Consider the following 23,534-nt stretch of genomic DNA (forward strand, 5'->3'; position numbering starts at 1 on the left):
CTTTACTCAGTGACCTTACAAGAGGCAATACTCACACTTGTAAAAATTCCCTAGAGTGTATCCGCTAGGTATGGGGAGGGGCTGCTACGCCCACACAAAGAACCTTGTTACACAGTAGAAGTCATATAATTCTGGCATCTTATCAGAGCAAAGCAGGGTGTTTAGCTATAGCGGTTGCTTTAATCTTTCTTTTCTTTAAAAAAAAAAAAAAAAGTATTTATTTAAAAAATGCCAGTACGTAACATTTTGTCATTAGCCTAGGCAGGATAAGCCGTTTGTTACTCACGCGGAGCTCTGCCAGTATTCATTATTCTTGGCTTGCAGATCTCTCTGGAGCTCCAAACCCAGCACCCCATACAAGCCTACCGATGTACCTTAGTCCTAACCCTCACCACTTTGCTATCCTGGTCCTAAGCTTTGCCAGCTCTTCTTCAATATGGCCTGCGGTATCCTCTGATTTTCCATTTCAAAGTCTCTCTGATACACACCTGAACTTCTGCCATTCCACATGACATGAGCAGAGAGACCTTGAGGGGAAGAGAAGGGGGAGAGCTGGGAAATCTGAATATGAGTGTCCTTATGTACATCAGGATCAGCTCTGTTGAGGTTGGACAAGTTATACCAGTGCACACCTGACATCTGTGAAAAGACAGGCAGAATCTAGTACAGTTTTGTTGAGGCGGTGATCCCACTACTGAAGTACCACATCACCTCATAGTTAAGTCTTGATTAAATTCCAGTCCAGATAACAATATCCCACTTGCCTACATTCCACCTCTCCAGTTTCATAAGGAGTTTTTTTGCATCTGACCTATTTTGTGTGATGCCTTCATGTGTTCTTTATCACTTGCACTTTAAACGTGGATGTCTTTCTTTGGTGTATTTTCCACAGACAAACCCATGCATACCAGGATCTCTCTGCTATATAAATACTCATTACCACCATGAAAAAATGGTTGTTTTCCTGTTCCCTAACAGAGGATACCAGCTACACTGGAAGCCTACCCTCCAGTGCCTATGAGGCCCTGACACCAGCAGTGTCTTAACACCAAGTAAAAGTTCCGGAGAAGGTCAGAAATTCCCAGTAACGGAACCTTTTGACCCCTTTATGGTCAAAGCTGTTCATAACCTTACAGCATATACTTCCAGCCTTGACCAATATTCCCATGGCCAGGTGTTTCTCTGTGGGCATGTCTATTTCCTTTGCAGATAGTAACTGCCTTAGTGCAATAACCAGGCCAGAAGGGACTCCACAGCCTGGCCTATCTCACAACCATTAAATTTCACTGAGCTGTTCTGAGCCCAAAAACCTTAGCGAAGCACCATCCAGGTGGATGGAGGACATCCAGTCCCAGTTTAAAGACACCAGCAAGCGAAAGACTACATGTCTTTGTTCCAGGGGTGAATCACCTTCACCACTGAAAATGCGTGCCTAACTCTTCAGCATACTGGGCCTAGTACTCCGGCTGGTATAGGTGCACTTTACTGGTGTGCCATCTTCAAAGAAAAATCTAGGTAAATAAAACAAACTGCTGAAACAGAAAGTTTTGTACCACTAAATTGTCTGTTAATTCTCCCCAGGCTGGTGGCAAGCAGGAAGTGCCTGCCTTGGGCATCAGTGGCATTGCAGAGATGCTGATGAGCTGAGAGGAGGCTAGTGTCCAAACATAAGAGGAATTGGGCGCCTAAGCTTCTCGCCTGAGCTCTTCCAAAAATCCTTGCCATCACTCTGAGGATGCAGTGCCAGATGCTGTGCTGGCACAGTGCCACTTCAGTCAGTGGTGTCTCACCAGCAAAGAACTTGCCCAGGGTGTTTAACTGAAAACTACAAAGAGAGAGGGGCATGGAACTAGAAGGGAAGTTGTTCTTCATGTCCAGGCATTCATATGCCAGGCCCAATGTTCGGATCCTTCCGAGGTAGATGTAAGCCCAGCTGTAATGAATTCAACTATGCAATGCTGCTGGAGGTAGCACTGAAACTGGTACCGTTGGGGCTTGTTCTGTATACCAGGTACAGCCTACAACTTGCACCTCTGAAGACTTACCCCAACATGTGCCTATATGTGTTGATGATTAATATCTTGTTGCTATGGTGCATGCATATCATGTGCACCACCGCAAACCCATGGCACAGGACGTATATATTGGTGGTCTTGACGACTGTTCAGGGAGAAATGTTTGATTGCTTTGATTATTTGCCTCTGCATCTACTTGTCTTGTCCTCAGACAAGTTTCAGAAGATCACTGTCCTCTTTTGAACAGTATTGGCACCCAGAGCAAGAACCGTCATGGGATCTTGTCTGCCACAGCTTCCATCAGGGAACGTATACCCTCCTGCACACTTTTAGTAGAAATGGTTATTCACACTTTCAGTATAGAATAATCTGCTGCCTTCAGATATGAGGTAATTGCTTTTAGGGACCAAGTTAATGTTAGTGGTTCTTTTTTAAGTCAATGGATGCTACAGTTGCTCCTACAGCAGGTCTGGATTTAGTTCACTTCTTGTCACAAAAGGAGTAAAGAGGAATATGGGGGATTTGCTGTGAAATTGATTGTTGTAGGTTGCAACAATGCAGAATTTAGAGCTATTGGGGGGGGGACTTCGTGCCTATTGAATCATTTGGATAATTATAATCAGAGAATTAGCCATTGCTGCCAGGCCTTAATTGCTGAGAACCTGCAGCAGTGAAAGAGCTTTCCACTATGCTGACACCCCCAAATCTCCATCCAAAGGCGAGTTCAGGGCAGCCCAAAATAAAGACTCATAAGCCACAGCTGAACACATTCATGACCCTGCGCAGGTTGGAATAGCAGCCACAGGATGAGAGAGTCTGTGCAGTCACCCTAAAATGAGGTAGAATACAATTTCCCCAGCTTCCCAGGCACAGGTTGAATATGAGGGTAGTGGGAAGGAGTAAGTTTGACTCATAGTGATTATGAGGCTGGAAATCAAAAGTCATTGGGTTTGAAAGGATTCCCATCACAGCATACAGCAATTCTACAGTGTCATCCCACTGTCAGCACAGTTGCTGCTGTGGGCAAAGTATTCACACTTGTTAAGATGTAGAGACACATTGCTATTAGCACGTCTTGGGGCGTACTTGCTGGATTATGTCAGCAAAAAAGAGTCTCAGCTTCTTATGAAAGCTAATTATATATATATGTCTGAATGAAACAGAAGCCCTGTTAGCAATAGTAACTGTCCTGTTGGGCTTTTCATCCTGGAAGATCTTTGCAGAATGTTCACTTATACTTGAACAAAAAGCTTTGTTAAAAATTTGACAGGATTTCTAGTCTTTTTCCATGAAATCCATCTAGAGTCCACCATTTCATTCATTACACTTTTAGTATAGAAATTCTGTGCAGACCTTTTCTCTAGAAAGTAAACTAAATTGTGTGGGGCCTGGCTGCACTTCTTTGGTTTCCCAAAGAGTTGCTAGTAGCTCTGGTTAGTTCCCCACCACTGCAAAACCCTCACCTCTCACTAATGCCCGTCCATCTGATCTTACTACCCAGCTATACCTTCATGCCCTTATGTTATTCCACCACAGGAAGAGGCTATTGGCCACACACAAGTATTATTATGAAAACAAAACCAAACCAAACCAAACCAAACCAAACCCAAAAAAGGAATTCAATGAAGTGCACAATGTAGTAAAGAGGCAGTAAAGCCCATTTGCGCTTCAGTATGTTTTTTGATGGTGCTGAAGCTCATACCTATTTTTAAGGATGGAATCTCTACAGTGATGTGGCTGATGTTAGTCTATAATCTGCCAGCTCCTTGAAAACAAGGATATTCTCCTTTTTTACCTTTTCACTCTTACTTATGTTTTGCAAATTCTAGGGTATAATATTAAGAGTCGGTATGAGGTCCAATGCAGTGGTGGTGAATGATGGGTATTTATGTGGCACTGGAAAATTAAATTACTCTTCCAATAATCTATCAGATTTCTCATGTTCATTTTGCACTTTTTTAACTTTTGTGAAGTAAATATAATATCACTCCAGGCTCTAAACCATATCTTTAACCTTTAGAATCTCTAAAAGTACTTAGTACTTGCCAATTTTGGGGGGTTTTTTTGAGTCAGCTATGAGATTGAAGTTGGGTTGGACTCCATATGGACTCCAGAAGAGAGGAGCTCTGTTCCAACTTCATTTATCAATCTTATCAAGGCAAGGATTCTTTCTGCTCATCCTGTCTACCTGGGTGGGATAGACAGAAAGTGGGTGGGGAAAGAAATACCTCTGTGCTGAAATTTTGAGGACTGGATACTCTGGGCTGGAAATGCGAGCGAGAGCAGGTGGTGAATCTCCCATACACGAGCACTCTCTGCCCACACAGAATGGGCTTACTATCAAAAGCACAGAAGAAGTGCATCTGGGGGGATCATGCCAGGGCCCATGGAAGGCAGGGTCCCTTGCCTGACCCCTCCTCCATGTGATCCTCCACCAGCACAGACAACAGCAAAAAAGAGGAGGAAGCAGCTGAGGATCAGGCCCTGTGAGCTCAACAAGCCATGACATTGGGATTATTTTTTGTCGCTTGAGCACATCTAGCTTGTCTCAGACAGAGGCTCAGATGAATAGAATAAAGTATTTTGTGTCACAGGTTGGGACCCCCCTCATCTGCCTCCCTCCATCAGCAGTCCTTATCCTCAGGAAACTCAGAATCAGAATTGTGTCCCAAATGGTATTAAAGCAGCTCAGAAACATACTCCATCAAAGAAGCCCTGGCATCATATTAGACACTCGTTGTCTTCCAAGATGGGGAGGCAAAATGGTGACAAAACAGCGGGATACAAATTCTAAGATGCCTTGATCCTGCAATTTTTCATCAGGGCCGAGAGTAACACTTGTTATCGGACAGCCAAAGTTTGTTTTTTCTTCCCTACCAGTTTCTTAGCACTGATTTAGGCTTCACACTGACACCAGCAAAACTGCACTTAAATCACAGCCCTGAGAACCAGCTACACGTATCCAAAGCTGAGCAGAGTTCAAACCTCAGTCCTGTGCTGATACAGAGTCTTTTCTGTTTTAAATTGCCCACCCACTCACTATTCCCAGCTGCTGAGCCACATAACGTTCAAAGACCACACACAAGGTGCAAGAGCAATAGGGGCCTGTTGAAAATTAAAGTGCAACAGCTTAGTCAAGAGGATAGGCTCCAGCAATGCTGCCTAGAAAATGGGGGCAAGGAATGAGGACGGAAGGGCAGACGGAGACCGTGGGAGATCCATACAGAAAGCAATGGGAATCTACACCAGAGCATATTTTACGGAAATCCCCTACCCTCAGCTCACAGATCAAGAGAGACACAGAGCTTCCCGTATGAAGACAGGAAAGAGGCAGCTCAGAAAAGGAGGTGGTTCTTTCCAGAGGCTAGAGATGATACTGGGATCCCAGGGTTTGTTCTCATCTTGGCTGTTGGCTTGCTAAAAGGAGCTGGAGCTGGTTAAAAAACCTTTCTGTGCCTTATTTCCCCCTCTTGAGCAAGTGTCAAGAAGTGTAAGAGCCTCATGTGAATGTGCTATCTCCCACAGTCCCCGACAGGCAGCAAAACTGTCAGAGAACTCTGGTTTCTTCTCTCCAGGGCTGCTGCTGAAGGGACCTTGCTCTGAAAAGCACTCGTTTGAATGCCGTATAGTAGTGTCGCCTATTCCTCTTTACCCCATTGTGAGAGCACGTTACCATTGAAAACTAGAGAGTGTTGCGATACCGCTCAGTGGTGACACAGAGACAGGAGCAGGTCAGCACCATCACACATCACAGTGCAGCACCCCCGCTTTTATAAAAGAGCGGGGCCCTTCTGCTGACCCCTAGGCTAGGATTCGCAGGGTCCGAGGCAAACTGCTGAAAATCGATCTTATAATGAACATAATCTGCTCAGATGGCTGAGTTTGCTATGAGTTTGAACAAAAAGACTCTGTTCATCTCAAAGCACTTTAAAAACATTCTTAAGTTTTGTCCCATTGCTTCTATACATAAAGAACGTGTGTTTATATGTTTACACATCAAGATTTTGTGCTTAGTCGCTAACCAAGGCTAAATACTTAAAGGCTGAGTCAAGCTGTACTCTAAATGTGGGCTATTTTACCCATCGCTAAATGAAACGGCTTCACTGCTGAGACAAGGCAATGTTGTAACGGCACACGGCACAACCCAGCAGTCGGAACAAGAAACAACGAAGGTGGTTTCTGACAGAAAGCGCTCAGGGTGTTTGAAGAGGCAGACTGCCAGGGCTCTACGGGTATCATCCTACTCCCTAGTCCTCAGCTGGGACAGCATCTCAGGAGAGATGAAAGAAGGAAAGATGAAACACAACATGCCATGAACTTTCTTAGTGCAACTCTGATTACTGCTAGCAAAAGAAAGCAAACCAAGGGGACACTAGAAGGAGACTCAGTCAAGTACCCCATATCAAATACTCTGAGATGGTGGTTTGAACCCAGAGCCATGCATGGTAGCTAGCGTGCGTGCCTGTAATGATCTAAACTAGAACCACAGATACAAAAGCGCTTGCAGCATTTTTCAGGCTCTTGCATTTGATCCCAGATTTGAGCTTCGGAACACGTTCAACAATAAACAGAGCAAATGATAATGAGACTGGAATTTTGGTAGTTAATGCTATTGCTCTATTAATTTTGCTACCTTCTTAAAAAAAATGGTAAATTTACAAAAAAATCTAGGTGTACAAGCATACCACTTCCTTCTTCTGACCCCTGTCAGAAACTCAGTGGAGAAAGAAACCTTCCAGCATACAATCGCCTGCAACCAGCTTTTTGAAATATCCCACTGTGATACATATCAACCTTTTTCTTTTGATTGATAGACTTTGCTAGGGAAACACGGCAGAACAGATGTGTGTGCATGGGTGCTATCAAATGAATTTTAACGCTCTTTCTCGCCACCCCCCACCCCCCCAGCTTATAAAGTTATTCTGGAAGACATGCAAATCCTAAATAATGGGGGAGGGAAAAGTGGGGATTAGGGTACATCTGAAGAAAGTAGTATAAAATTGCACTGAAAGCAAAAATCCTCCCACCATAACCTACCCTTGTCCACCCCTGTGTCAACAAATATGCAACCAATTAATGTAATTGCAGAGTTATTTATGGCGCACAGGAAAATGTAGTCAGGGACCCTGAGAAACAAGGTTGTAGGGATAGGAACGCCTGCGTTTCCCCCTCAGCCCCTCCTTTGCAGATGTTTAAGTTGACTTGTGGTGTCCATGTGTCTCATAACCAAGAGCCTGTCTACTTTGCAGGTGTTGCTTGCTGCATGGGGGTGGGTAAAGTGGATGAAAGGAGACCTGGAAAAAAGTTGGGGTCTCCTGATTTCAAACTGTGACCAAAAGATATTGGTTGGGTTTAGATATCCCCCCCTCTGCAGCCTACAAAAGCCCCATACTTAATCCCTTCAGATGACCCTTCCGACAGCAGCAACAACATTTGAACACAACAGGGGAAAAAAAATTCTTAGCTCCATGATTGGATTGTTCGGGGTGACAGTTTTGTTACCGTTCAGTGCCCTGCACAAGAGAGGTTTTAATTAGAGCTATTGAGTGGTTTGAATTGGCACAATTAGGGTCAGCATTAATGATTGCTGCATGTGTTCTTTTGAACAGTAAGGGCTTTTTTTTGCCCACGGACAGGAGGGGGTAGCAGCTAATGAACTAGGAGAGTGCAAATTATCTCTGCAAAGCTGGGGCAAGTGTAATACACACGGGGGATGAAGCAGAGAGCAGGAAGAGAGACCACAGCTTATGGGGCTGATCCAGAATACTTCCCAGCGGAGTGCTGAGCACCAGCAGTCCCCACTGCTAGCCGTTTGCCTCCTCAGGTGCTGAGGCTGTACAGAGCACCGACAGAGACGCATTTCTTGCATCGCAAGGGAAGACTTCGGAAAGGCAAAGCATACGCAGTGTTTCCATACTGAAAAATACAAAAGGAGATGGGAAAAAGGCTGCAGTCTGCTGAGAACAGTAGTCTGCTTCAAAAACAAGGTCATACTTGTGCAAGTTGGTACTCCCATGAGTAGGCTTGTAGGCTTTACCCACCTCCCATTCACTTCGGTGGGATACTGGATCAGTTCAAAGAAACACAGCCACATAAGATAGATATATATGTGTGTGTGTGTGTGTGTGTGTATATATATATATATATTTGTGTAGAAGCACCCCTCCTGTGTGTGTGGAAACACCTCCCAAATACACAGACCTGCCTTAACTGCACTGCAGGTGGATGCCAGAGCCCCATGCATACAGCAGTGCTGCCAAAGGCTGCTCCCACCCCTGCTGAGAAAGCAAGAGTCCTCATAGCACGTGCAACTTGACTTAAAGAGAAGACCTCCTGGGGGCATATCTATGGTCTCCTTAGAACTTGCAAGCCTCCTGAAATGTGCTCATTACACAGTCTCTTCCTGACCCATACAGTCCGTGAAGGTGTGTAGAAATGCTCCTGGGTTGCAGCGGGAATACACTCCCACGCCCCTCCAGCAGAGTCAAAGAGGCCTCCCTTCATCTTAGCTGCTTGTTGGAGAAAGGGCAAGTAGGTGATGGTGACAACAAACGTGTGGGTGCAGGGACTGACTGGCGGCACAGGACCTGCCCCACTCCTGTGAAGAGCCTCCATTGCCTCTGGGCCATGCAGGTCCTCCCCAAAGCATGAGCTTTTTTGCTCCAGGCCTGGAACAAAGTTTTCCGAGTGCTCTCCATTTGCTAGAATGAGCTCTTGGTGAGGCATTATATTAGAACCACAGGGCTCTCTGCACCTTTGAGCTATAGAAAGAGTTTGTTCATGTGCCAGCTCCCCAGCATAGCAGTTCCTCACTGCCTTCCACCATGAGCAGCAAGAGACAGCCATTCCCCGCTGACGTATGCAACACATCCCTTTTTACTAACTGTGGGGTAACCCTCTGATGGTTGCATCAGCCTACAAGTCCCTTCTGGCCTCCAAAATACAGATAGGGCATCACTGGTAGGGGTACCTGTGGGCCTGTCTCAGGTCTGGCAGTACCAGCCAAGTCAGATGCTGGCACTGGTCTCTTCATCTGGCCCCTGAATACCTGTGTAAGCCAGCAGGTTCACTATAAAATGTCATCTCTAATTGCCTGCAGTAGTAATGTCTCCTGAACATGACCCAAAGCTGGAGGTACATTGTCAGGCATCATGCATCAAAGAAAAAGCTGATTCTTCAGTAAGCTAAGTTAGTTGGTAGAGCAGGAGAAAATAGCACATATATATATACTGTCAGAGGACTGATCCTCATACATTTTTCTGAAAACATTTTCAGTCAAACTTTCTACAGCCATCCCAGAATGTGGCCACCAACAACTAACCACTCAAATTTTTGCGGCCAAGTATTAGCACCAGCCAAGGCTGCACATCCCACCAGTGCCTTTCTTGACAAAGCAGGTAAAGCTGTATGCACAACTGGAGAGGAGAAGCTGGATGAAATCCTGGATGTGCAATCTCAGTTGGGAACCAGCCAAATACTTCACCTTTCATATATGCAAAAGAAGACAAAGGTGCCCAAAATATAGAGAGAATGGGACTCTTTGGTGTGGTTAAACAGAGGTTTCTGTGTATTTCTGTTAGTAGGTGTTTTCAGGTATTTCAGTGTCTCCCTCTCTCTCTAAACATAATCTGCTTCTCTAAAAAAAAAAAAATCCCATTTCTCTGACTTTTTTTAAGTAGGTGATATAAATTATATTATTCTTAATTAGGATACACAGTAGCCCAACACACTGGGGAGATAATCAGAGGCCAAGATCGTGGCATGCAAACAGAGGACAAACCGATGATTTGTGCCCAAAGAGCTCATATTCTGTGGGCCTAAACCAGCAGAAGTTTAGTCTGCAACATGAAGATTAACTAGCGATGCTGTTGCAATCCATTTGTAGCCTGTGGACAGATAAAAATCCCATGGGCACTCACAGCTAGTTTAGTCTCGCTTGGTTCTCAAGGTAGAAAACAGAAGCCTGAACTAAAGCCCTTCCCCTCAGGTGTGGGTTACCTACTCATTTGTCACACCTGCGGCTTCACAACAAGTTCTTTACCTTATTACAATTTTTTGTGGTGCTAATGCCCAGGATCCGCGAGAGCCAGCCTCATGAAGGATCTCTCCCCAGGTGTGCCAGGACACAAAGAGCCCAGCAGTGTCAGGCAGAGGTCTGCTGTTGCCGGCGGGAGCTGGAGTTGAGCAGGCGGATGGCAGGAGGGTGACAGCAGCCCTGCAGCGCCTGCTGAACCAGAGCAGCCACCTGGGGCAGGGCTTTACCCCCGGCACTGCTCCGGCCCCCGGCAGCAGCGTGGCCCTCTTTGGGAGCGAGCAGCGTGGCCGCAGGTGGCTTCACCTCACCCGGCACCCCTGAGTGGAGAAGACATCCCCCTGCCCTCGGCTGGCCGGGAGGAACAGGTTCCACCGGGGCTCAGCAGAGATGCAAAACTGGAGTGCCAGGGAAAGGGCAGAGACACAGGGACACTCACGAGCGCTTTCCCTTTTTTTGCCATTGGCTGCTTTCGCCTCCTCTCCCCCAAGTCTCTCTCATAAGGACTTCAACTGTTCCCACGGCCAGCGTTTTGGTTTGGGCAGGCATCCAGCATTGCTTAGCAGACCCAAAACGACACCTCACACATTCTTGAAGGTGTGAAAGAAACAACCAAGCTGAATCGTTTCACCACCCTCGGGGTACTAGAGGTGATACCATAGACTTGCCAAGGAACATGCAAGGACATCCACAAACATTTCACGACCACCTTCTTTAAGTCTGCTTTGTTATTAAACAGCCATGGGTTTTGGCATTAGCTGGAAAGCTGAACATACAACTGCTCAGAGGCGGCCTCTGCCTTGCCTTTCTTATCATATATCCTCAAAAAGGCAAGACTTTTCAGTAACAACTTAGATTTACATTATCAAATAAATATATTAATAGTCTTCACATAGATAATTTACAAGCAATTAATAATGCCGCAGCCTGGACGATGGGCGTGGGGATAGCACTGCAGGCACCAGGCTGAGGTTGAGCTACCTGGAAAGGGTGTGGAAGCTAATGGTCGTGATGTGGAAAGCTGGATGTGAGAGGGAATATTGTGAGAAGCTGGCAAAAGCTATAGACAGTGCTGTGAGGGCTGGCTGGATCCCTCAGGTGGTTAAGGGAGACGTGGGTGAGCAACAGCCGAACCACACAGATAGCTGGAGTGGAGCGCTGGGGACATTCTGGGAAATAGGACCTTGCCAAGCCAGTGTGCCTGGTAACCAACCAAACCTGTAATAGCACGTAAGGCTGAGATAACCTGGCTAGCAGTATCAGAAACAACAAAATCGGGTATGGATATGGCAAATCTAGGACTAATGAGGAAAAAGTAGGTGCAGGTTGTCTCTCTCAATTAAGGAAAAGAAAAGAAGATGCAGGAGTGGCAAAAAGCGGGGTCAAGAAACACAGAAATGGACCACAAGATATGCAATTCTTGTGGCTGAGGGTGTCTGGGGGCCTTTGTCAAGCAGCTCTACACTTGATCACTGCAGCTGGAGCCAGACAATAAACCAAACCCCGCGTTTCTGGCCATGCCAGCGGAGTCAGACCTGCTTCCACCCCAGGCAGAGGACAGGGGTTGGCAGTGCAGGGGAGGTGCTTTCATTTGCTGGCAGGTAAACACCTGGACGGACAGATTGAGCATCCCAGCCTCACCACGTTGGTGCCTGTTCCAGGTCAGATGGCATTAGCAACTGCCCACCACTAAGTAACAGACAGGATTTTAGGGGTTTTTGGTTTTCAGTTCACTTAATACAGATAAACTCTTGGGACTAAAGAAAGTGTGTTGTCTACCTTCAAACTCATGGTCTACACACAAGAAAAGTGTCTTCCAGGAAAACAATTTGCACTGAGAAATTCGTATTGCCACTTCTCTGCCTTAGTGCAGACACTGATTAGGAAATATGAAATATGCAACGAGCCTGTCTCTGAAGTGATACTTAGCAGTTCTGCAAGCACTCCCAACAGAAGCTATAAATGCAGACTTCAAAAAGTCTCAGGAAAAGCAAGTTACTCAGAATTTACTTAATCTGAGCTTTGGTGGAAGGTTTGATACAGTCTTATTTTACCGGAATTAGTCAACCCATCTCCAACTTAAAAGAAATACATTTTGACTTTAAGCTCCACAACATTTCATTTACCATCCCTCAGATCACCTATAAACCAGCAGAGACTTTGCTTTTCATAATTTCTCCATATTGGTTTTTGCCACACCACTACATTTCTGTGCTGCAGCCAGACCAGCACAACTTGGGAGCAGGCTGACTAAGCTACGGTGATGAATGATCCCCTAGAGACTAAGCTGTGAGACATCTCTCCTTGGCCTGAATATTGAGCAGTGAATTTCCTCTCACAGCCTTTCCACCATGTTCCCAGGTCTCCTTCCCCTGGCAGGTCCAGACTTTGTCCTAGCTTGGACCTCATGTAGGGAAGCCAGTAGCCCTCAGCATCCAGAGCTTCAGCTCTTCTTTCCTAGGACAGACTGCTCTCCTACTCCAGAGCTCCTGTTTCCTTGCCCTCTCCTGTAACTGCTTCCGAAGGCAGCTTGCGCTCCAGCCTTGCTACAAGGAAAATAAGTTACTCAGATTCTGTATCTAAGAGCACTTTGGAAAACCCCAGTGTTGCCAGGACACTGGCAGGGGCTGAAAGAAGCCAAATATTTTGCTGAATGCTCTCTTGCAGAACAGAAACATGTGCAAAGCCAAACTCAGTGTAACGTCAAATTCGCCAGATATAATAACCGATATCCACCGCGGAAGTGTTCGTGAGAAAGCTGGGGACCTTTAGTAGAGCTGGCAAAGGGAACGACCATGAAGAATTCTACACAGTTTGAACTACTTATCCAGTTGCCTTTTTATTTAATTGTAACCAACATCACTTTTGGCCACCCCAGGGTTTTTTTCCCCACTGTTATGGAGATTTTTTTATACTGTTGCCTTGGTTTGGGGGAAGGGTAGGTTCCTCCTTTTGTCATATCGAGTTCCCTTTGCACATAAAAGAGAAATGTCAGGCAGACAAGTTCATTTTCAGTCACGTCTGCTTCCAGAGCAGAGCTCTTCCCCTGGTTAACCAGTGGGCTGGATCTGAAGACATGGCTCAGGAGGCATGTGGGTCTAGGCTCAGTCAACAAGCTGATAGGCTTGAAAAAGGGCAGATGATGTCAGGAAAAAGCAGGGAAAAGAGCAACATGAACTGCATGATAATTTAGGAATGCCATCAGGAATTCTGATGTAAACTGTTCAGATTTTTGTAGGTAAATCCCTCACTCAATCCACAGCCACAAAGAGTTCGTATGCAAGGGTTTCTGCAGCCTGGGAGGGCAGCAGATCTTCCCACCTGCACCACAACTTGATCAGCACCTTTGCAAAGGTCACAGTGCCCAGCAGCCCAGCCCCTTCACCACCACCCTGGCCAGGCTCTGATCCCATGTTAGGTACCACAGGCAGCAGTGGAGCTGGCTGGAGAAGAGGTACATCCATGTATGACTTCTAAACTCCCCAGAGTTCCTCCCTGCACTGATTTCTCGGCAAGCCTGAGAACATCTGCACTTACTGGAGGCTCTACAAGAAAGGGCAATTTGTCACTGCAGGGGCATATTTCATATGCGATATCCGTTTAGAGTGGTGTGAGGATTCTGTAAAAATCGAGCTAGAGCTGTGGTCTTAAGTTTAACCCGACTGGTTGGGGAACCACATCCTCACTTTCTTCAGCTGTTCCATTTTCACTGCCTGCAAATTATTGACCTACCCTTAGCCCCATCTCCTCCATTCTTGAACTAAAGCAACTCAACATAGTCTGCCTTGGTTCTATGGCAGCCAGTGGCTGTAAAGCAAGATCTTGCACAAAAAATGTAGGAAGTCATGAAAAATCAGCATTTTAGCTCAGTCCTCAGCTGGCAAACATCAGCAAAGCTGATGCTGGTAGCATGGCACCAGGTCCTTCAGCTATGACCAAGGTCCAGGAACAAACCAGCATAGTCCTGCTATCCAGGCAGCTCTGAACCAGAGCCTTAGGGCTTCAGCACTGTCATGATGGGGTGGCCCAAAGGAAAGCTTCACACAGGGAGTTATGGCAGGGGCATGGATAGGTGGTAGAACCTTAAATATAGTGCAAGTGAAGATCCAGTGATCCAACGGTAAGTACAAATGAAGAACATTTATTGGGTCCTCTAGCTGATGAAGTATTACAGCCTTTCTGAGAAACCAGTCTTTGTCAGTGTATCAGTTAAGGTCCAGTTAGCTCATACTGTAGGATACAAAGAGCCTGCCTGGAGACAGTCCTTCATTGCCTGCGATAGTCCCTAGGTCAGGTGTCTGGGTAGCTGATCTTCTCCTTGGCTCCTGCAGCCCTCTCCCTTCCAGTGGGTAACTTACCAGCTGTCCAACGGGTGAGATTTCTAGCACATTACTCTTCCTCAGTGAAAAGCAAAATTGGAAAGATGAGCAAATGCCTCTTCAAATGACTCCATGCAAACAAGGGGGAAAACAAAATCAAACCAATGAAGAAAAACCCAAACAAAAGCATGAGCAGCAGTTTGCCAAACACAGGTACCACTGCATGGAACTCAGGATGCTGAGAAACAGCCATGTTGCAGTAAATGCAACACCCTTTCCCAAAAACTGCAGAAAGCCAGTATCTTGGAATTTGTCTGGGGCAACAAGGCTAACTCACTCTTCTGAAAAACATCACATTCACCTTGGCGAGAACAGCCATTACAGAATTAACTTGTTTCTGATGTTTTTTAAAAGAACTACCATGCACAGTTCATAGGAAGAAAGTCCTTTCAGCATCAGCTTTCCCAAGGATAGCTGCACTCCAAGAGGGCAGATATCTTGGTGGGGGGCAGCAAGAACAATTGATGGGGGGCAGACCAGGGAAAGAAATAATAGTAGCACTGTTCATCATTTTTGATGAGCAGTCAGTCAAGCAGGTTGTAATGCAACAACTGGCATTCATCCCTGCCGAGGGCATGTAAGAGAAGTAAGGTGCTGCACCCTCTGGAGTCCCAGAGAGAATCAAGATGAATGGCTTCAGCTGGGTATCCAGCTTTTGGGAAGCTTGTTAGGCAGGGAGGCTCCCATCTCAAGAGCTGTAGGATTGGACTCCCTGAGATGTACACTGGATAGAGCCTGTGTCATTATTTCTTGCTTCTTATGAATCTAGATATCACTGGGCTTAACAGCAAACAAATTTTGCTCTTCTGTCAACAATTTAGCTGAGCATACAAGCATTGCCAGGTCACATTAGTACTTACGGAGTACCTTTCCCACGTAGCTATTGCTGTGATTTACCAGAGAAATCACCTACAATCGCCACAATCAGAACTTCCACTGCTCGAGCGCAGCAATTCCCTGTGTGCCCTCAGCCCCACAACACCCCTTGAAGGCAGTGATAGCCACCGCCAGATTTTTCTCAAAAGGATGCTGAACTAGTCTGTCATGTATGTGTAGGTTACTGAGCAAAATAAATAGCTAATTTTCCAACAGCAATCAACTAAGTTCAGCTCTGAATTTGAGGTGAGATTTCTACTGGGTATACTGGCCTTCGTGGTTTCTGTGCTGATATTTCATGCCCCCTCCTCACCACCTACTTCATCTCTCCAAGCCGAAACAGCCTAGCAAGTGGCTGGTCCACCCTGCCTCCTGCACAGCTGTCCGTGCTGCCAAACCAGTACCAGTAGCAATACCCTTTTTCTTCACCAGGCCAGCAAAAATCCAGCCTCACCTTCACTTCCACAGGTGTGCTTGCAGTTAGAATAACTTCTGTTATCATGATATTATGTGAGGCCTGAGCCTTTGGCCTGCAGCGGTCTAGGGAGTGCGAAGCTGGAAATCTCAGCAGGCATCTGCAACAGCCCCCATGCCATGCTGCCCAAGTCACGAGACAAGCACATAAAGGGTTCGCAGTAAGGACAAAAGAGCATAACAGAGTCCAGCAGAGGCACTGGTATTCATGGTAGTCCTCATCAAGTTCTGTCCTTCCCCTCGCATCATTCTCCCGAGTGGGGAGAAAAGATCAGTAACCTCTTCTGCTCTCTGCGCTGAAATCCTCCATTTGGATGCAGAGGGCCAGGCTGGCACAGGGAACATAATCTGAGAGCGTCTAGCCTCACGCTTGGTAAATTGGGCCCATTATACAACCCCCTGTCTGTATGTATCGCCTTACATATAGAGTATGTATTGATGAAGGGGGATTTTTGCATGCTGAATAACATCCATATGTTACCCAGGAGATATTTCCTGTTCTCGGTGCTGCGGTGTCATTAATTTTCCTGCTTGTTTTGACTGTTTATCTCTCGAGCTGAAGTGTCTAGAACCATGAAAGCCACAGCCAAGAAAAAGTCAGTAATATAAACATCATCAATATTTATGATGGAGACCCAGAGAAAAATATTCCACGATGCAATGCCTTGTTTTCCATATAGCTCAGTTAGGGCTAGGATGCCTCAGAGTTCTATTCTGCTTCGGCTCCCTTCCATTTTCCTCTCCAAGCAGCGAGGGCAGCTCGGAGCAATGAGGATTTTCTGGCCCTTTAACAATCCCCTTGTCCACCAGACTTCCTCCTTTCATAGCCCCCATGCGCTCCCTCCCCTCTCCCCCAAGGCTAGTTAATATGTGCCAAATCCTGACACCCTGAATGGTTTCCCAACGCCGACACTAATCACGTTTTCGGGAGCAGGTCAGCAGTGAAGGAGCTGAAATTCGTGTGAAAAAGTCCCCGGGATGGCCCCGGTGCCTCACACCTGCGTGCCCTATTCATCTGCACTGTTTACACATTGTCATCCACAATTAATTCTTTCCAGGGACGCTCCACTGCCTGCCCTCCCGTTGCACAGGGACCCCATTCTGAGCTGTTGTGTCTGTTAAATTGAGCATGGGGTGCTGCGATTAAATTAAGTTTTGTGGCTCTCTCTCTCCCTCCCTCCCCTTCTCTTTTCTCTCCATTAATAACGATGCCTGATGGAAGATTGCTGGCACTGGAGTAAAGAGGTAATTACAGGCACTAAAAGTAGGAGAAGAAAAGTTTCTATGTGGAAATGTGAATGGGGACATCTTTTCTGGCTAGCCGGCGTTGCCCTCAGCGCGAGGTGGGAACTGCAGCCCCATGCGATGTCCAGGGTACGAGGAGGAGACGAGGGCACAGGGCTGCGCACAAAAGTCTCCCATAAAGCAAACTGGCAAAATTTGGATCTGCAAGAATCTGTACCTGCTGGCCTGAGTACGGGTTTTCTTCAGCAGGGGGCATTCGCACCTTCTGCTGCAGCTGTGCTTGTGCATATATGTGGCATACACCAGCCAGACTGCTCTTCTCCCAAGATGCCATACCCAAACGCACTGGGAGAAATTCCCTGGGCTAACAAGTCACCTTCCCACGCTGACACGCTCCTGCACTCTGGAGTGAAACATGGAATGAGAACTGCTTGCTGGAGATGAGGAGGAAAACAAGAGAAGAGGACAGGAACGTGACCAGCTTTTGCAAAACCTCCACAAGGCAGCAGCACTTTTGCAAAGTGTTTTGCTTGTGCGTGAAGTGGGCAACTGGTTTTTATTACTGGGATGTCTGCGAAGTCAAAGAGCCATTTTTGCTGAGAACAGAGATCTGCAGCTCTCCCAGCAAGTGGAGTCGGGTAGATTTGGCTTTACGCCTTCATTCAGCTGCTTGCAGGACTCACTACCACAGTCGGGCTGCAGCCCTCCAGCACTGCACACAAAGTGTCCCTACGGCAAAGAGGGCAGAGCTCAGACCGTTCCAGCCAGCAGCCTGGACTAGAGCTACGGCCAAGCTAAAGAGCAGCCTCTACTTGCTGTTTGCTCATGTCAGACAAAAAAAAAAAAAAAAAAAAGACCTGAGAATTGCCTTAAGTTCTGAGGCCCCAATATCCAAGACACACATTAAACGCAACAAAATTCATTGGCTACAAGCACAGTCTCTTAAGGCTTGGAAAATAGCAGCCTCTCTGATTTTTATCCTGTGCGAGAAAATTGCCCCTGCAAGACAAAAATCTTCATGTCAGCAATTAAAAAAACAGCCTCCTCATAAATACTGCTGTAAAATATTGTTGCATGTACATACGAAATGTGCTGGAAAGCACATGCTACATCCCCCTCTAGTGCTGAACTACTACAGAATAACAACCTAATCCTGCTACTGCTTTCTTCAACTGGAGCGTAGACTTTTCTGTGGCAATCCACAATTAAGCCCCATATACAAACCAGGAAGGTGGCTGCCACATGCGAAGGCATCTTTACGGGACGACCACTCTACAGCAGATGGATTCACAGCGACTGAGAAGCCTGAGAGTCCTTAAAATTAGTAATGTTTTAATACCCCCTAAATACCAATGTGAATCCAGGGCAAATCTGTTTTGTTTTGCAAGTTTCCTTATTCATTCCGTGCCTCCACTTAAAAACTAGGGAGCTGTGCACATCACACACCTGATCAATGCCCATCCCACAGCATCACAGGTCTTTAGCGCTTCGTACAGAGCAGCACCTGGGGAAAGCAGCCCCTCAAAGAGCACCAGCTATACTTATTGCCCTCCCAATCACCTTCCATCACAGCAGCCATGGTCCTGCAGGCCTTACTCAGGGAAGGATCCTGCCTGAGTCAGACAGGGAGCACCAGCTTTCAGCAGCTGCCTGTATCCTATTGCATCAGCCCATCTCATCACCTGCACCTGCAAAGACAGTCAGGCTTGACACCGAGGTCCTACCAGCCCTACGGGTGTCTAAAGCACGCGACAGCTCACACCGAAGCCGTTCGGACTGCAAGTCCCATTTCTCAAGCATGCAGGGCAGTGTGCTGCATGTCCCAGGCTCTCCTACGCTTGGTGAAGCAGAGCTCTTCAGGCGGTCAGTCTGCATTTACCGTGCATTCCACTTCGGGATAGTCTCGGCTTCTTAGCAGGAGAGGGAGGAAGCCGGAGGGAGGCCAAGCGTCAGGGAAAGGGTGCTGCGCAAGCGCTGGCTGATTTTGTGTGCTCACAGCTCACGGAGCCTGAAGAAGGTCCTGGGGGCTGGAGGGAGCAGAGGCAGGCTGGCTTCAGCAGGTCGCCTGGGTCAGGCTGGGCAGAGATCAGGATTCACATTCACGCATAGGCAGCAGACGTGGGTCTAGCTGGCGTCCTCAACTGGACGTGGGAGCAAGGCAGCAGGCACAGCACCAGCACCGTGCTCCTGCTCCCATACTTCCTCACCCAGCCAACACAGCCTGCTTGTATGGTCCTTCCAACCCCATACTACAGGCACAGAGCGCACGAATTTTAGCGACAGCCTGCATGGCCTCCTGACAAAAACGCTATCACTCAGCAGGAGAGGAGCAGCTGAACCAGAAGTCTCCCCGTACTAGCCAGCCACGCTGCACCACCAGCTGCAAGCACTCTCCCAGGCCTCATCTCTTTATCCAGCCTCAAGGAGAGGCAAGCCTGACCCTTCTTTCCAGGTGGGTAAAATCTGCCAAAGAACAGCTGAACGTAGGTCTTTGTAATGGAGGCGTTTGAGCAACCTCAGTAGCAGGTGTTGGGAGCAGCCCTGCCTACAAAAACATGGAGCAAAGGCTCATATTTAAATTACTTTCCTGAAGCAGAACTACTAGTACTCTTAGCATATAATTATCACAAAACCTGCAAGCTGCCTACCACCCTCTCCTCCCACTGAAACCAACAAGAGGGGAGGATGTTCAGCAAATCATACCACTTGCCCAGTTAATAAACAATTTACAGAAGGATGCATGGTTTTGAAGTGCTTTATAAACATATATTAATCAATCATTAAATAATTAAGATAATTCTCTGTTCTTTTTCTCTGGCACTCCTAAGTTGATAGACGTTCCTATAGCAACAGAGGAGGAGAACTGACGGCAGGGGGAATGCAGAGCTCGGGGAGGCGATGCTGGCGCGGGACCTTTGCTCTCCAGCCCTCCAAAAGTCACGCAGGGCAAGCGGAAGGGGGCTGCGAGAGGTGACATGCAGGAAGGAGGCTTTCAATTTTAATGGAGATTCTTACGATGACAGTCTATGCAAATAGGTACATGAAAGAGGAGAGGAAACAGACTGGGGGAAGGGGGAGAGAAATTAACCCTGGTTCAGATTTCAAAGCAAAGCCAGGAATAATTTTTGGAGCTAAGAATAGTTGCAATGCACCTTGTTCTCCTCGGGCTCAAGCCCTGCAGAATCCTTAGGCCCGGGGTCTGCGGTTACAGCGGGGGGGCAGGGGGCAGAGGGAGGCCAGCCTTGCCCAGTCCAGGAAAGCCGGCCGTCCAGGCTGCAGCTCCATCACCTTTATGGTTCCTTTGTGTCACCAAAAGCCACTATCTAACAAAGGACCCGGCCCTCCGCTTTCGGAGGGCCCTTGCAGTTGTTTTGCAAATGAGATTGCTTGATTGGTGAGCAAAATCAGAGACCTTTTGAAGCCGTTGCCCAGGAAAGGGGGAGGGAGAAGGGTTCCATTATCCCCCACGCTAAGTAGTAGGATCTGCCTGGTCCTATTGAGAGCTGTGGAGAATGAACCAAAGCGACTTTTGGACCGACTTTTAGGTAAAATTCTTCAGAAATCCCAGGAAGACCCTGCGGCCACTTCTATAAAAAGAGCGGGGTCTGCTGGCGTCCTAAGAGAAACTCCCGTTCCCATCGCAGCCCCCTCGCCCCCCTTGGGGACAGCCGAGCCAGAGGCTGTCCCGGCTTCAGCCAGCCCCCGAGCAGGTGAGCGGGGGTCTTTAGCCTGTTGGAGAATCTGCTTGATGGCTCTAAAGGGCAGCTTCACCGCCAAGTCCAGGGAACCAGTCTGCAGCCCCCGAGGAGCTTATTGGTGTAGATCACATCAACACCTATGCAGGCGCTCACTGGGACATCTCCTTTTTTGATCAGAAAACAGCTTCTGCAACACAAAAAGGAAGACAGGGATGCTGCTGACAAGAAATGATGTTTTGCTGGAGGTGAACCGGAACAGAGCACTTTGCTTCAACTGCCCCCAGATTTTTCATTTTAGTTGAGTTCAGCATCGAAACGAACTTTCCCGAAAAGGCCTCTCTTCTTTCCTGTGCGTGGGGCTTGCGGCTGAGCTGCATTTACTGAGAACGACGTGGACCTTGCCCAAGCTTTATGGGAGCTGGGCAGAGCTCCCAGGGAGCACAGCCCAGAGGAGAGAATGGGACCCAAACCCAAGGAAAGGCACTGCCTACTTTAATGTTAAGCAGACTTGAAAAGAAACGTTTCATGTCAGTTCAACAAATTGAAACAAAACATTCCTACCTCAGAAACGTCAAAATGCTTCACTTTGATCCAAAAAATGTCAAAACAGAACACGGAGACATTTCTGAACATGACTGTTTTAATTCCAGGAAACAATTTTTTCCTATTTTTTTGCCCCAGTTTGTTCTGTTCTGGAAAGCAGAAGCAGAAATTCAAAATTTCACGTAGCTCTACTCAGAGCCATTTATCACAGGAGGGACCAGTATTGCCTACACACGCATGCGTGCGTGAGCACTCTCACTCACACACACAGCACATCCACAGTGCCTTTCAGTGGCAGCCCCAGACCTCTCTCCAGACTGGTTTCACCACCCATATAGCTGTGAGGCCTCTGGCCCCACGACCAGAGGATGTCCTTCTGTCTGCAGGAGGTCCCAAGTACCTGGGCATACCCAGTATCAGTGCACTGTCAAACACGAGCAGTGGCTGTCAACAGGGTGCCCTAAAAACAGGGTGTTTAGGGCTGGCACAGCCATTACTACTGTCACTGCGGGGTTCACACACAACCTGGTTCCCTTTAGAGTCCTCCCACTCTCAGCCGGGGCAGACACAGGGTTTGGTCTGACCCATTTCAGACCTCAGTTTTGTGCCGATGTGAATAGTGAGGAACTGGTTTGAATAGTCCCCTGCTTTGGGAAGCAATGCTAAAAACAGCACTTATTGAAAGAAAAGAGGGAAGGGTGTGGGAATTTCACAACTTTAGTATAATTTGACCAGTGATCTTAATTTATATTGCCGAAGATTATGGATCCTGTCCCCCGAGTATGGTTAAGAGCATATATGGAGAAAGGTGGAAATCGTGTGCTGCATGCCCAAGGTGGATCCACAGGTCTATTTTTGCCTCAGTAGGTGTAATCCTAACACTGCATCTAGTAACAGTTCGACGACTTTGTGTGGACACGACTTACAGTGTTCTTGCCCTCCAGCTGAAGGCTGCAAACGTGGCTGGCTGTGTCACTGGCCCCTTGGAGAAAGTGCTCCCCTCCTCTGTGCCAGGTAACAGCCAAACCAGGGAATAAAGTCTTCCTCTGCTCCCCCCACCAAAGCTTTTTAGCTGTCCTGTGTTTCCCACGTGCTCGGGATAGCCCTCTTCTTCCCAAAAGCTAAAAAGCATCCTAAATAATCTTTGTGCATTTATTTTTCACAGTCTTTCAGCATTGATTTCCTCTCCATTGTATATCTCCAAACAGAGGAGTCCCTTGATGCCACGTCCTATCTTGTTTGTCCAGGGTGAGGTGTCCGCAGGTGGGCACGCTATGTCTCTCTTGCACTGGTGGGATAGTTGACATCCCAGACTAGCCATGTACACCACAGCCCTCTGGGACCAGACTGGCCAGGACTGGGGCTCCACACTCCTCTCCCGCCAGGCGCTCAGCACCCATTGCCTAGGTTTCCCTGCTACAGACCAGTCTTTCCCTGATGCCTTCATCTGGGGGAACTCTTCTGTATCTTGGTCTTTTCCTTATTGGGGGAAAAAGCTTCTTTTAAATATTTCCCAGTAGGCATTACTGCAAAAGCAGCAACTCACATCAGCCCTGGACATACACTGTTGCACCAGGAGATATATTTCTCTCATTTTGTATAAATAACCCCAATAATAATTCATTCTGCTAATTCTCTGATTCTCTCCAACTCTTCCAAATTCATTCACCCTCTAAGCATATAAAAATAAACTGCAGGAACAATTCGTATTGCATCTACAGCTAAACAAACTCTCTTGGGTTCCACTGTTACCCAAACAGTACCCTCCGGACTCATTCCCTGTGGGTTGGCAGTAGCTCAGCACTTGCAGGCTCTCTCAGAGGCTTGGATCTGATGCAAAATCAGTCTTCTTGCTGAGACCTTGCAGTCTCTTCATGAGGCTTCTGCAAAAGCCTACAAGAACATCCAGAAGGCCTTATCCATCACCAGGCTGTCCTGAGCTGTGGGAGGAGAGTGGATCTGAGATGGGCTGGCTTCCAGGTGATGATTGTTCCCACCTCCTAGGAACAGCTTGCAGCAGCCTTGCCAATTGCCGGGATGCATCCCTAAATATAGGAAGGTTTTAGGCTTTAAAATGTGATGCAAATGATTAGGAGACCTTCCTTTTAGGGATAAAAGTATAGAGACATTTCATGGAAGCAGTATATTACCTTTGAGAACCAAGGCATGCATTGTTTTAAAAATAAAAGATAATAAGATAAAATAAAGAATAACCACAGGAACAGAGGAAATTGGCATGCAGGTTTTGTTCCAAAAGTCTCCCCAGTGAAGC

Source organism: Haliaeetus leucocephalus, unplaced genomic scaffold (genome assembly GCF_000737465.1).
Source record: "Haliaeetus leucocephalus isolate CR32 unplaced genomic scaffold, Haliaeetus_leucocephalus-4.0 Scaffold417, whole genome shotgun sequence".
In the NCBI taxonomy this organism is placed as follows: domain Eukaryota; kingdom Metazoa; phylum Chordata; class Aves; order Accipitriformes; family Accipitridae; genus Haliaeetus; species Haliaeetus leucocephalus.